Genomic DNA, 9,826 nt, shown 5'->3' with positions numbered 1-9,826 from the left:
CCTGGAGAAATTGGGTTTCCTCAAATATCTAGAGATATTGTGATTTTGCCACTTTGTGAATTATCAGCAACTGGTCTTACAGACTGCAGAGGAAAAGCTGGAGAGTGAAAATGCCACAAAGGCTGTGAATCAAATAGAATAAGTGTCTGGTTTTACAGCCTTATGGAACTCTCCAGAACAAAGTCATCACCATATTTCAGTCAGGAACCAATTTCCATAGTTTAGATTTACAAGGATGTAACAAAAAGGGTACATGGGAGCAGCAGAAACATAGTCCTGTGAGCGATATAAGAGATCACCAGACACATCCAACACCACATGTGTGACGAAGCCTATGCTGGGAGCCTGTTCCAGAAGTCTCATGGCTAAACACCTTCGACCTGGGGGACAGTACTGTCTTTCACAGGGAATCCATCCTCAGCTGAGAGTGCAAGGTGCATCAGGCAAACAACTGTGGTAGTTCTTTATGGCCTCCAATTCTGTTAAACCATTCCACCATCTGCCCTACCGAGCCTGGATTTCAGGCTTTCTTTAGGTCTTTCCTGCTTTCTCCCCTAAACACAATAGCTGATGGATTGTGTAAAGCACATTCAGCCAAAAATTAGGCAGAAACAGAGTTGGAGTCAACTCGTTCTCAGAAACCCAGGTACTTCCTTAAAAAAAAAAAAAAGTAAAAGCAACTGGAAAAATATTTTCCTCTTGAAATCTCTTTCAGCTAATTTACTTGCATGTAGTAATAGCAGATAAAAATTCAGGCTGAAGCATAGCTTTGAAGTTGTCAGCATCTCTCGATTTTCTTTTTCCCTAGCAGTATCAGAGACTTTGATTTGGAATGTACACAACAAAGGCATAATCTTTCAGATTCAGATTAAAGAAAAACAAAAACACAATTCTTGTCATGTGAAGCCAGAATATTGTCCAGGCTTTTGCTTTTGTATCATCCAGAGTTGGTCACCAGGGATACAAAATTATAAAGCTCTAAATCCTACAACCAATCACTGTGCCTTTTAAGGGGGTGTTGGTTTCACGTGCTGAAGTGTGTGCACCAGTTTATAGCAACTAAGAAAAGCTCCTTTCTGTTTGCCGTAAACTGAGTTGACTCAAGTCACTACAGTAAGGTGGTTGTTTAAACTGGTTTCTCCATCTTGCTCAACATCTGGTTCTAGTTAATTTCTTTTCTGAGGTTTATGTGTACATTGTTGTGTCGAATACGCATTTAATTTCAAAACAAGACTGAGTACAAAGCTAGAAGTTTGCCTGATTTGTGCAAAGGAAATGACAGCAAAACAAGTGTTATTGACCAGTTCATGCTTGGAGAATTAGGAGTTATCACATGGCAATTTTTGTCCTAAATCTACTGCTTGTGATTTTTGCTAGAAATGCTCATTTAAGTGGCCTTTGTAACCATGCCTAAGGGTGCAGTAAGGTCAACTTTCTCTGAGATCTGTTATGCACCATGTTGCACAAAGTAAGTTTGCATGTACTGTGACTGCATGCAACTTTTTTGCCTGATAGAATCAGAAACCAGCATTTTTATGGAATAAATTTAGAGTCCAGTGATTTATTTCAAATTTGTATGTAATTAACCATATTTTTACTGAAAAATCCTAAACATCCACTGGTCAGATTATGTGACTAATACACCTGCTCTAGAACAAGCAGCAGTCACAAGCATTGAGGCCATGTTGCTGAGAACTCAGCTGCGCTGGGCAGGGCACGTCTCAAGCATGAAGGACCACCGCCTCCCTAAGATCTTGCTTTATGGTGAACTTGCCACTGGCTGCTGCAAGAGAGGAGCCCCAAAGAGGAGATACAGGGACTCCCTGAAACAACATCTCAGCCTTGGCCATATTGGTCATCATAACTGGTCTTCTCTGGCCTCCAACCTGGAGGTCTGGAGACACACCATCTATAACGCTGCTGATGCCTTTGAGAAAGCACACAGGATCACTCTCGAGGAGAAAAGACAACACAGAAAGAATCGTGCCTTGCAGAATTTACCACCTAAGGAGTCTTTCTGCTGTGCCTTTTGCAATCGGACATGCCTGTCTCATATTGGCCTCTTTAGCCACCAGTGCATTTGTGACAAACGTGGGTAGAGCCCTTCCCAAATCTTCATTCGCGAAGCCCAGACATGATGATGATGATGATGACTGAAAAATCACATAGTTTAACAGCTGATTTAGTCTTGTAAAAAGCTAAACATAAAGCACATATTCACCCATTCTTCAGCTGTTTTAAGGCAGTTAAGCAACCAGAATATAACCTTTTAATGTACAATCTCATCCCACTTCTGTATCAGATGTCGTGCAATTTTTAGTGACCTCAGCATTACGACACCTTAGCTTGTTCAGATAGCACATCACTCCTGTCATTCAAACAAATTGTCCTTAACCAAATGGAGCATCAGCATACTCAAACACAACTAAACCAACCCTCCAGAAGATATCAAAACGTATTTTTCCCAACAGAATTCAAAAACATATTCTCATAAATTTCATATCCATACAATTCACTTACAGAACCAACAATCTAGGATTTTTTTTATTTAAATTTGTAACATTCTTTTCATTTCCTAGTGTTCTCATTTTGGAGCATTTTTTAATTTCCTGCCACTGCAGCCCACACTTGTTTCACACCACCATCAGCAATGAAAGAACATACTTAGTTTAGCAGCTGCAGCAGAACAAAGTTTAAGGACACATAAGCTTGAATTTTGTTGCATCTTAAATGTGTATGCCCAGTAGCTCCAGTGGAGAATTACTTCCTGTTTCTGTGATTCCTCCTTCCTTCTGAACATAAGGATTTCAGTAGTTGTCTGAATTTTGGCTCAGTTTGACATAACCTACATTGATTTTTTCCAGTAGCTGTTCTTTTGCCTAGTTTTTCTGTATTATGCTTCTGTTCTGAAAATTTGCGTCTTGTCTCACCAATTGCTTATTAACTCTTAATTTTATTATTGTGATACTCACTGTGCTCTCTGAGTACCTGACTTTGTCCAGCTGTACCTCCCGGACATCTACAGGTCAGTCACCCTCCCCTTGATCCCTGGGAAGATGATGGAGGAGCTAATCCTAGAAAACAATTCTAGGCATATGAAAGACCAACCTGAAAACGCTCTGTAATGAACTGACTGACTTGATAGATGAGGCTTCCCTCAGCAATGCATATTACCTACCTCCACTACAGCAGTGGCTGTGGCCTACCTGGACTATGGTAGGGCTTTCAGCTCTGTCTCCCACAGGATCCTCCTAGAGAAGCTGATGGATTGGATGAGCAGGCAGTGAGGTGGATTGAACACTGGCTGAACTGAACAGCCAGCGGTGGTGGAGCACCTTATATATGAGGAAAGGCTGAGTGAAGAAGAAATTTACTGATTAATAAATTATATTATGAAGAATGTGGTGTTATGCTGGTACTCACTCCTTCTACATAACATTTTCTTTTTGTTTGATTTTATTAAAAAAAAGATCCTGCAAGAACTGGCTTCATAAAATACGTGGCTGATCTGCTGGATAGAAATAGGCAGCTACAGTAGACAGTACCAAAGAAACGGCTATGTCTAGGTTTGTTTGGTTTTGTTTTACTTCCAGACCATTACTATGAGAAAGCAGCAGCTTGAGCTTAATATGATTGCTTTAGTGATTTTTATAGAGCTCTTACCATTATTGAAATTGGACTCATTTTCCCCCCAAGCATATGTCTGAGAGCTGTAAGATCTTTGCATCAGAGTGGAATTAAAGAAGGGGTAGAACCATATTTAAAATGGTGCATTTAATAGGGGGAAAATAATTTTTTTTTTGCCTTCTCCTATAGTAATGTCAGGTCAGTAAAGAGACAAGTATATTTACCAGAGGTGAAAACAGGTGTAATGTGACTTGGGCTACAGTGAACAATCCTGACAGAAAGATCAAGGTTTTGCAATCTGTAGTTTTCCATTTCTAGAGTATCACTGTAGAAAGTATGTTTAAATCAGATTCTCCAAATTTTACTGAAGAATGACACCAGCACATGAGCTCCAGAAAGTCTGAAAGTGCAGGAAGTGTCAGATCATCTTGTTCTTCAGACGATAAACAAAAATCAGTATGTCTGAGAGTAGCTTAAAAATAGAAAAAGGTTCAACATAATTGTAGACTCTTACAACTGACAAAATATTGCTCATTTTAATTAACCTCTCTCCTACACTGTATCCTGAAAATATCCCATCTGAGACCTTAGTCATATGCTTAAAAAGAAGCAAAATATTAAACCTGCAATTTCACATTATGGAGGAAACCTTCAACAAAAACATATTGAACCACTGCATAACACTGCAAAATATTTTGCATGTAGTACCTACTTGTATACAGTATTTTCATATGGAGTAACCTGAAATTTGAGATAAAAAGTATTCTCAGATAAATATCCTAATTATGACTCCCATATGACAGAATAGAATATAAATCTGACCTGTAAACTGATCAAGGTCTTGACTTTGCTATATTACCAGGTTAAAACACAAGTCATAACTAAGGTACACTACTCTCTACACTAATATTCAGAATGCAGCATATGAGGTGCAGGAGACAGTTTATGGTTCTTTCTGGAGTTCATGAGAAGGTGCAATAACCAGACAGTATAGCATAAATGACTATTTGGCTTAGAGACTGTATTTGAATATTCTGATTTTTTAGTTGATTTTCCAAAGGAAAAGAAAACCAGAAAATAGTAAATAGTGAGAGGAAAAAATCTTTCCATTTTCCATTGCTTCTGTACTCTAAATCACAGCTGAAAAAAACTGTTAGAATATTCTATCTCTCTGCATAAAATCATGATTTTTGTCTATTATACACTAAGTATTCTGTTTAATCTAGTCTATGCATGTCAATCAGAGAGGCTTTCACTATTTCCTTTGGGAAAATTCCCCACAGACTTGTAAATTTTGCTGTCACAGAGGTTATCCAGACAGTTAACATTTGCCCTTCCTTAACTCCATGCAGTTACTCATGTTTCTGCTCTCCTTCATTCTGCTTAACTGATTCCTGCCCGTTATTGAGAAAGCCTTCAGAAATTTGCAGAGAGCTAAACATCTGCTGCTTCCTCCTACCGGTGGGTTTCAGGCTGCTATATTGTTTTTTTCTGCTATTAGTGATGATTCTGAAAGCAGTCTTTTCAAAAACAAATTTGCAAGAGGTTTGTGATTACATTGCATGGTGTGGTATCACCATACCTGTGATACCCAGCTAGCCTTATATCCTGCTGTATTAGATGTTGTACGAACATGATGGAGGACATAAAACCAGAGCCAAGGATTTTTCATAATTAATGGAACTTCTCAGCTCCTGAGACTTTACTAACACGAACTGGTACATCTAGGTCTTTATTCCCTAAAGCATTACCCACTTTATGAAGTGGAGGAGACCAGAGCAGACAAGTTTTACCTTCAGTTTGGGTCAGTGCTGAGGGAAACTTCATCACTGCTGAGAGAAACATGAGAGGAAGGACAAGTGTGGGAACCCAGTGCTCCTGAGCACTCTGGTAAACTCGGGGGATGAAGTTCTCACCTCATGTGTTTCGGCTGCTGGTTTTTCTTCGATTTTGGAGGGTGTTTTGGGGGGGTTGGGTTGGTTTTGGGGGGGGGGTAGGGGAGTTTTGTTGGTTTGGGGTTTTTGTTTGGGTTTGTGTTTTGCTTTGTTTTTCTAATAGGAATTGATATCTTTGCTGATAAAGCTTGATTCTCAAGGAAAAGTGATAGATAAAATGTCCTCCCATGTTGAATTCCTCCACCTGTTCACAGAGTGGTACCCAGCCCAGAGTATGCAAGCTGCTACTAGTTATTGAAAAGATGTGATTAATGCCATGGGCAAAGAGTGGGAGGGTGGAAGGGTATGATCCCAGGTCCCAGAGCCTGCATTCAGTCTGTGTGCCAGTCTCAGTGGCAGAGAGATGAGAGGAAGTGCTCCAGTAAGTCCTTCTGAGGCAACAGGGGACACAGTGTTGCACTCCCCAAATGAACCTGTAGGAACTGGTACACCCAAGAGCACCAAGGGCACCCAGCTGGTGGGCCACACTGGCCCTAGGGAGGCTGCCTCTGCACTTCTCCTTCCATTGGGTCTTCCCCTTTCCATTGCCCCCAGACAGTTCAGTCCTGCTTTCTCTTATAAGGAAGAGGTGGCTGTTTGCCTCTTTCCCTGTGTTGGTCTTCTCACAAGCAGACACAGGTTTGCTATCCCTGATGTAAATGGTCATTTCATATTTGTCATTCCACGTCCTACAGTTGTTCAGCCCCCATTCAATGCAACATCTCCCAGGGCTTGCTCCAGCCAGCAGTGCTGTGAGATTTCAAGCCAACACAAAGCCTTAGAGAGGTCTGGGACCTCAGTCAAATGAGAAAGGGTGAGCTCTGCTCTGCAAGCCTTCACTTTCAAGAGGATCACCTTGAAACTCTCACATCTACAGATCACCTAGTTACAAATGGACAAAAAAAGTGATGTCAGTCCTGACCACTGTGTTTATTTGACTAGTTAATTTTTTTTTCATTGTTAATAATTATTCTTCATGGGATCCAGTATGATTGAATTAGCAAAGAGGTTTTGGGGTTTTTTCCCTGTTAATACTGTGTCTCACTCTAGCAATTAAAGAAAATATTGTGGCTGCAGTCACACAATATAGAGTTGTTAAAAATTTCTATGCAAAGTTTTACTGGAGAAAAAGTCTTGTGGGGGAAGTCAGCACTTTGACAGTAAATCATAAACTTATATGGAAAAATAATACTGATCCAGAAAGAAATAACCTATATTCTTTTTTTTAATAAATTTTTATGCATATTTTTTAAGACATAGTTTTGAAATCTGGTATCAGCATTAGTACCTTTCAGTGGTTTGGGTTGATTTTTTTTTTCTTTCACCATTCTTTTTCTTACTATCTGAAGCAGAACCAGGAAAAACTTCTCATAATTTCCTCATAAATAGTCTAACAGAAGGGGTTTACCTCAGTGCAAATTGCCTACTTGCACCATTTTAATCTGACAAGCTGTTCAAAATATTTTTAAGGCCAGCTGAGGGAATGGAATAGGTGCTTTTCTCTGCAGCAATGAGTCAGTGGAAAGAGACGCAGTGACTCTAGGTGAAACAACTTACGTGTTTCATTGCCTTTTGAGTTGGTATTACCTATCTCATGGAGATTACAAACTTGATAGCTCTCCCCCATATTAAACAGGTATAGTAGCTCTTTTCAGAATCAAGTTAATAATTTTTCACCATGGGTTTTCTTTTTTTTCTATTAGCCTTATAGTTACTTCCATGTTTCACATGACTGAACAGAAATCTACTACTTACAACACCTGAAAGATGACTGTAACATGTCTTTTGCAAACTATATGCTTTGGACCGCTCATCTGTATGCTTCTTGCTTTAAAAGGCAATGCTCACAAACATAACCAGTTCTAGGAATTTTCTGGTTTAAATACAATTCTCCAGCTTCAGGATTCCAAGGAAGTGTGCTGAGGTGAACCCATGGTTTCCCTGGAGTACTGCACTAATGAATGAAAACAGACAGAAAAGCCTGAGATATATTTTAAACTCCCTGTCTTCACTCTATGGATTGTTACATTTCTAATTGCAGTCCAACAAATATGATTAATTTGATTATCTGTGCAGAGGCAAAATCCTGATGGGAGTTGATGCAAACGTAAAATTCCCCATGTATTTTCTAGCATGTGAAACTATGCTCAGATCCATGTGTAGCCAGAAAAAACTTTTGAGAAAGAGGTAGTAATTTTAAATCTAAACCAGAAATTCATCCGTATGTTTCATATTTCCAATCGACCAAGTTGGAACTGTCCTTCTTCATGAGGAGAGGAGCCTTTCATACTCCATACCATGGAGTATAAATCATGTACCATGTCATGGACAAAGTCTGGCTCTCCCTTGTGGTGTTCACTGAAAACAGTAAAAGATGCCAGAAAAAAATGATGAATATAATATTATAAAAACCTTAATTTATTGAACAACTAAAAAAGACATCTGCAACTAAAACTACATATAGTCATATTTATCTGGTTTTAGTGAAGGAACAGTGCTTTGCCAAGTATTTCTTATCAGGCAAAAAGAATTTTATTTTTACTTTCAGCTCCATGTTCCCATGTCTTCATTGTTTACAGAAGACCTTTGAAATTCAGGAAGAAGAAAGCTCTGGAAGATAAATACCTCTAGTATTTCTCATGATATTCCATTTCTCTATGTCCCAGGTACATGTGTGGTGTCATTCCCATCTGTTAGCAAATCAATGGCAGCATGCCAAAATAACAACTGAACACAAACACTCGGACAATGAATTAACCAGAAACACCTGCTACACCAGCTCTGAGTAGGAAACCTCCCTTACGAAAAAACAGGCAAGGAGACCTACATCACCTTCCTTTCCTTGCAGACATTCTCCCTCAGATATGGTGCATGGCCTCAGGGTATCATTCTCAGGTCTGAAGGAACCACATGAACAAAGTTTTCCCACCATCTCCAATAAGCAGAGACCCCAAAGCAGGCTTCTCCAGATTTTTACACAGGCAGTACAGGGACCAAATATCCTTGCCCTCACTGAACTCTTCCTCCTGACAGCTGCAGTAGTTACCCAGAGTTAAGGCTAACTGTGGATGCTCAGAGCTTGATGACATAACGTTTGATAATAACATTTCCACATATACTCACAATAGAATTACTGTCAAACTGTATGAGAAACACAGATGATTTATCTAATAAGATTAAAATAGAACTATTCCCCTTGTTGTGAAGTCAAAAATCTGACAGCTAAAAAAGGTCAAAATTACAATTACAATCCTTTACAAAAAATTATCTTACTTCAGTCGTCTTGCACCTATAACCGATACAATCCTTCTTGACATGATATGGTGAATTCAGGAGTCTCTGTCCCTTTGCTGCACAGGTGAGACAGTGCAAGGGAGGAGGATGTCTAAGGGCATGATGACCTTCAGCTGGTTACTGAAGGTTTCCCTGGTACATTTCTTCCAGAAAGCTGAAAGGATTCTTCAGGAGGAAGATTTAATTTTTGTGGCTTCTGTAGGTATTGCCACACAGAAGAGCTCTGGTCTGTTCTTACCTGGGTTACAGCTTTCTTATAAGATTTTGTACAAATTGTTTCTATAGAGAGCGTTGGAAAAGATTGTCACCCACGTCCCACTTACTTTCTGAAGGTCTACAAGCAAGAATGTGGGAAGCTGACCTGGCAAGGGCTTCACAAGGACCTCTTGCTGTAGAGTGGCAGTTGTGATTATTGAGCACTTTGGGATAAAATAACACATTCCTATAGTAAATGGTTGCAAAGGAAGGAAATCTTAAAGAGGGTTGGGTGGGTATTTTGAATTATGCAGTTAATTTAAACAATTTTCTTTGTGCAGATACATTTGGAGTTGATTAACATATACATAGATATTTGGCACCCTTGCTGCAGTGAATTTCCCTTCAAGCAAAGTAACAGTTCTTTTATTTCTTTTCTTTCACTGAACTACACCGGATAAAAGAGCACAGAGCATACCTGCAGCTTGAAGAGGGCCCCTATGTCCCAAAAGAGGGTAAACGCCAGCTTCGTTAGAACACATCATTAAAGATTTTATACAGAAAGACACCATCTGCTCTTGAAAATTCTGGAACCCCTGCACAGAAGGTATTCGATTTCCCTCAGCAAAGAGGGAGAACCTTTTGACTTAATCTGCTAGACTTGGAGTTGGGATCATTTTGCCAGATAGAGGGTTTTTCTTCTTATAGTAACTACTTCTTCCCTAATGTCACTGGATATAAAGAGTTGTCTCCAGTTCCCTCCCACTTGTTGCTGG

This window comes from Chiroxiphia lanceolata, chromosome 5 (genome assembly GCF_009829145.1).
Source record: "Chiroxiphia lanceolata isolate bChiLan1 chromosome 5, bChiLan1.pri, whole genome shotgun sequence".
NCBI classification, from domain to species: Eukaryota; Metazoa; Chordata; class Aves; order Passeriformes; family Pipridae; genus Chiroxiphia; species Chiroxiphia lanceolata.
Note: the sequence above shows the minus strand (reverse complement) of the source record.